The sequence below is a fragment of the Octodon degus genome, unplaced genomic scaffold (assembly GCF_000260255.1).
Source record: "Octodon degus isolate 3935 unplaced genomic scaffold, OctDeg1.0 scaffold00346, whole genome shotgun sequence".
In the NCBI taxonomy this organism is placed as follows: domain Eukaryota; kingdom Metazoa; phylum Chordata; class Mammalia; order Rodentia; family Octodontidae; genus Octodon; species Octodon degus.
This window is the reverse complement of record NW_004524922.1, coordinates 346,104-351,149: the sequence shown is the minus strand read 5'-3', so window position 1 is coordinate 351,149 and position 5,046 is coordinate 346,104. Positions and strand designations below refer to the sequence as shown.

Below are 5,046 nucleotides of genomic sequence, written 5' to 3'. Positions count from 1 at the left end.
ACTAAAGCAAGAGGTCAAGTCACAGATGGAAATCAGACACCTCTGCTGCCCATGTCCATTTATTTCCGGTTTTGGTGATGGGAATGAGAGAATATCTCAGAAAACACATGTGGCATATGGTAATCTTGTCACCTTCATATTCATGAAAGCCACAGGTACAGTCTGGTGTAAAGCTATTCAGTGAAAATTGGGTGGCTCCAACATGCAAGGCAGCATACCCATCTGGTTGTAGTAGAACAGTTTTATACCAACCATGGTCAAAAGTAATACTGAAGTCATAGTGAGTACATTTTGTGCTCTTGGCTCATTGTTAATATTTTTGTGGCACTTTTTATTGGAGCAAAATCTCATTCCAGAGGCTGCTGTGCAGAAAAGCATGATAATTCCAGGAGTTCAGAATGATAGTGAATTCCCTAAAATGAATACCTGTATTACAGGCCACATTTAAAATAGGATGATCCTTTTGCTTGTTTTCAGTAGGAATCCTAACCACTCACCTAAATTTTTTCCCCAAATCTTATACATTTTAGAATCACACATGTCAGATTTCTGAGAACAGACTGTACATGCTACTTGAATTTTTTTCAGGATATTATACAAAAACGCTTACTTTTCAGGGCACAGTACTGTCTGGAAGTTGTGAAACCTGTAGTTCACTTCAGGCAATGTTCTTTGAATCTGTTCTATTCCTAAAACCTCTCCCTCAGTGATCCTAAATGTGAGCTGCTGTCTTAGGACACAGTTCTTTTCTGTATTGAAATTGCTCAATGGCATAGAAACACTGACTATAATCCCTCAACTTTGGTTCACATATTTTGTAGGCTCTTTTTCTGGGTTGACATTCATTTGCAACACTTAACCTTCTGTGTGAGGGAAAACAGTTCTTCTCACAATGCCAACTATTCCATCAGTTTCATTTCTTCACCCTATTTCTTGAGGACACTGTTCCCACAATTATCACTTTTTGCAAACGTTGTGCCTCTCACAGATTTCCTTACACAAATGTGTTTACACTGTTTTCATCCCCTTGCTGTGTCTCCCAGACTTCTGCCTCTTACCTCGCTCACTCTTTAATGTCTATGCCAGCCACTCATCTCTTCTTCGCTCCTTACCCCAGTTTATTCTGGCTCTGATGCCATTATTGTACTGAAAACTTCTTGCCAAGCAAATATGGGCCATAACTGATGATGTCCATCATACTCCTCGATTCTCAACTCTTGCTAATATGTAAGCAGCAATGCCTGTTGCCTACTAGCTTGGTTCAAACCTATGTTTGAGATATCCTACTTCAGTGTCCATATATTTCTTCTTATGTCTATCTACATTGGTAAACTGGCAGCTCTCTATCCTGAGCTTCCATTTGCTACAGGTCATCAGCATCAGTGTGTTGTCTCCTAACCATTTATCTCTGCTTTATCTTAAAAGTTAAATGCCAACTGCAAATTCTCCTATACTGGAAACATATCCCATGGCTATTTCACTAGATCTAGAGCTCACAAATGGCAAGAACATCACACTATGTCCTTCCAAATCCCCCACATGAAGAGTGCTTATGCAGTGGGTGCTGAAACTATTTCTTGGTCTATTTGAACACTCTGCTCATACCTTCTGTTACTTTGATATCTCTGATCATCCTCTGCTCCATTTGTCCCCCTTCTCTTGCATTACTTTAGATATTTTTTCTTTGAAATGAAACAGTGTGTCTCTGACAACTCCTGCCCAATGTTCACTGTGTACATTGCAGGTACTTGAATGACCACACTTTTCTCCTTTATTTCAGACAGATCGCTGTTCCTGTCCTATATACACAAATGAACCATTTCTCATTTGTTATTATAGACATGTAAAAATCTCATTTGCTGAATTCTGTATGATTACACAAATTTCAGGACACAGCTAGCACACATAAGGTTGATAAAAAATTTTCTAAGAAGTGCTGGTACCGTCATCCTAGGCAATGTCTTGAGCAGACTCAAACTCGCAGAAGGGATGGACGACTTCCATCACCAAAGTAACAGAGCATGGAAGAGAGAGAATTGCCTAGAACACCACCTGGGACCTGTATTGACCTGCATAGAACTTGATTGTGTATCTTACATGGTCTCCTAGTTGATCTTCCTCCTCCCACACACCATGTGTAAGTGATCATCGTGTTAAGTGTTTGTGTGTACTGAGGTACATGGGGGAACCCATCACTTGTGTTTAATTGTAATGTTTCTGTGTTCAGAATAGACGCTATTTTACACTATGGGATGCAAGTATATTTCCTTTCCCTCCTTTGATAGACTTTGTTAGGGTTAGTGTCTGGATGTTACCCAAAGCCTCGTGCTTTTCCCAAGGTGGCTGAGTAGGAAAGTACACCTTTAGGTTTAAGGGTGCTAGGGTTAGTGTGTGTGTGTGTGTGTGTGTGTGTGTGTGTGTGTGTGTGATTGTAAGGTCAATCCACTGACTGGATTGGCAATGCCATAGTCCCAGTAGATTGACCACAGTAGAAAGTGGAAGAAGAGGCTCATGTCCAAAAATTGGTCTCATTTCTTTGCTACCTTTCCCTGCTATGGCTCGTGGCCCATCTGCTATGTATCCCCCCAATCTGGGTGTGAACTACTTATGGGCCAAAATGTCTTCAGCCTGTGAAACTTCTAAGAACCTTTGCTATTTTACCTTTAGGTGTTCTGTGTTTTGTCTAAGCAAGGAGAGAAAACTTCCCTTGTGAGAGATGCCATGCTATTTTCCAGATACTAATATTTCAAAAAAGTCCTTGCTCTCTGTACAAGACCAATTTCTAAGCATGATTCACAAATGAAAAGCATCTTACCAATGTAACTATTGTGCATTCAGCTGAAAATGTGAAAAATATTAGCAACAAATCTGTATATAGAGTTCAATTCAGGATCATCCTCAAAATATTCATCAGGTATCTTGTCTTTCTAGAAGGAGAAATGATACAATGCCAGTATTTACTGAAGAAAGGTGTTAAGTGATGTTAAGACAGCTCTTCTCATCATCGGCTGACATGTCTTGAAATTTTTAAATTGAATTGTATATCTTTAAATCTTCAAAGAGAAACACTCAGACTTTTACTATCTGTAATGACAATTTTAGCAGTGATGACATGTAGAGTAGACACCCCATAAGTAATCACATTGTGAACAGTGAGCATCGTTGTTGTGTAAGTAAACTGTATGAGGGCTTTACATGACTGAAGTCATCATCAGTGTATCAGTCAGTGCATACTATATTGCTAAGCAATAAAAGCACAGAAATCAATACCTCTTCCTACCTTTGCTAACAGAATTCAGAAAAACATGTTTAGCCTGAAAGTCTTCTTGGTGATATGTTGTATTTCTTTGTGATAACATGTGAAAATGTAATTAGTTTCCCATATCTACATCCTCTAGGGACCCAGTCCCATACACTAGTGAGTAGTCACATGACTATTAAGCACCAAAAAAGATACCATACATGAGGAATTAAGTTTGAAGCTTTTAGGTCATGTTCAGCCTGATTCTCAGAGATTTTGTGTCCAAAGGCTTTTATTAACTCATAGTTGTGTTGTTGAAGACTACTGAAATGTATTTTTTGAAAAGCTCCATGTTCTGGTAGTTAAATACTACCCTTTCTCACATTAGCTCAATGAGAATGCTGCAAGCTGCTTCTCCCTTTCTAATAGCCCTGATAAAAAAAATCTCTCTTCTAAGAAGATGAGATACAACATGATATGTGAAAGAATATGATTTAATTTCTAATGAAAGCATGTGATTTAGTTGTGTCTACTAATGTGAAAGGAAAGTGACACTAAAGAAACACAATTGTCTAAGGTAAAAATATCATTGTCTCAACCAAAGTGACACTTACTGTCATTGGATGTAATCTCTCATCAAAAATATTCAGGAATCTATTTGCCTCTCTATAAAAGAGAAAGTGCATGTAAGTGCAATCACAAACATCTTATTGAAATAACACATAGGGTTAGAAGAAGATGGGGAAAAGGGCATACCATTCAGTACACCAGAGTGCCTAACTCTTCTCATGGAATTTGGGCTTAGGACTTCTTTTACTTTAGTGCATCAAGTAATGTGAAGGTTTGACTAGCATAATCAGCTACAGGTTCCTCTAAAGGATTATTTTCCTCTACAGCCATTCTCGTTAAACAAGTGATGGGGATTGAATCCTTGAAATGTATCAATGTGAATGTGAAAAAGATTTCCCGGTTTTTCCTTGTAAATCATGTGAAGGAAGTTTTAAAAACTTAGCTGTCCTTGTAGAAGGAACCAGTATTTTGATAGAAGTACAGTGTGCTGTCTTAAAAGGTGTTTTGCTGTGGTCTTTGGACCTCTACATACTTCTCTGTCTCTTTTTCAGGAGGTTCATGATTTCAGAGTGTTCTTGCAAATGGATGAAGACACTTTTTGATTTTTCACTCGCGGACACTTGAAATGCTGGTATAAAAATTGAGGCAAGACTAATATCGCCACATGAATCAAGCCTATGGTACAAAATTATATCAGCAGTCAGTATGTTTCACTGTCACTTCCAATTTTGCCTGAAAAACAGTTTTTTGAAGACTGATCTTGATGAAACATGAAAAATTAGTGTTAATATGTCTTAGAACTTGTTAGAAATATTCTAGATAAGTGAGAAGTTTACATAAAACTTTTCTGTATACTGAAGTGTATTTGTGCTCAGAAAAGCCATTTGTGATTTAGTTTTGAGCTGCACACGCTGCTTGACATGGAACACCCTTTCTCCATGAAACTACACATATCAAAATTGGAAAAAAAATAGGCCTACATGGAAAATGAAGATATATATCTTGCCAATGTCAAAAGTTATGATACTAAAAATCAAATTTCTGGAAAATATATAACTTCTGTTGTTCATGTGACAGCTTCTCAAAACCTGGAAGACTTTTTGCTAAGAAGAGTGATGATAATAATACAAGTTTTTTAGATGTTAGAAACAAAACTGACCCAGGTGTGTCCAAGCTGAACAATGTATATTATAAATCATGTAATGTTAAAAATATTATTTGTTTTGCAAATGGAC

General features: G+C 37.6%; 1 long non-coding RNA gene across 2 annotated transcripts in view; it reads right to left on the bottom strand.

Moving 5' to 3' along the window:
* Positions 1-3,869: 3,869 nt before the first annotated feature.
* The window catches only part of LOC111814529, a 7,607-nt gene continuing 6,430 nt past the window's right edge, over positions 3,870-5,046 (bottom strand). The window contains exon 3 of one of the 2 annotated variants that reach the window (XR_002819495.1): positions 3,870-3,907. This is a non-coding gene — a long non-coding RNA (uncharacterized LOC111814529). The remainder of the gene's footprint in view (positions 3,908-5,046) is intronic. The other variant, XR_002819494.1, reaches the window with a different exon arrangement.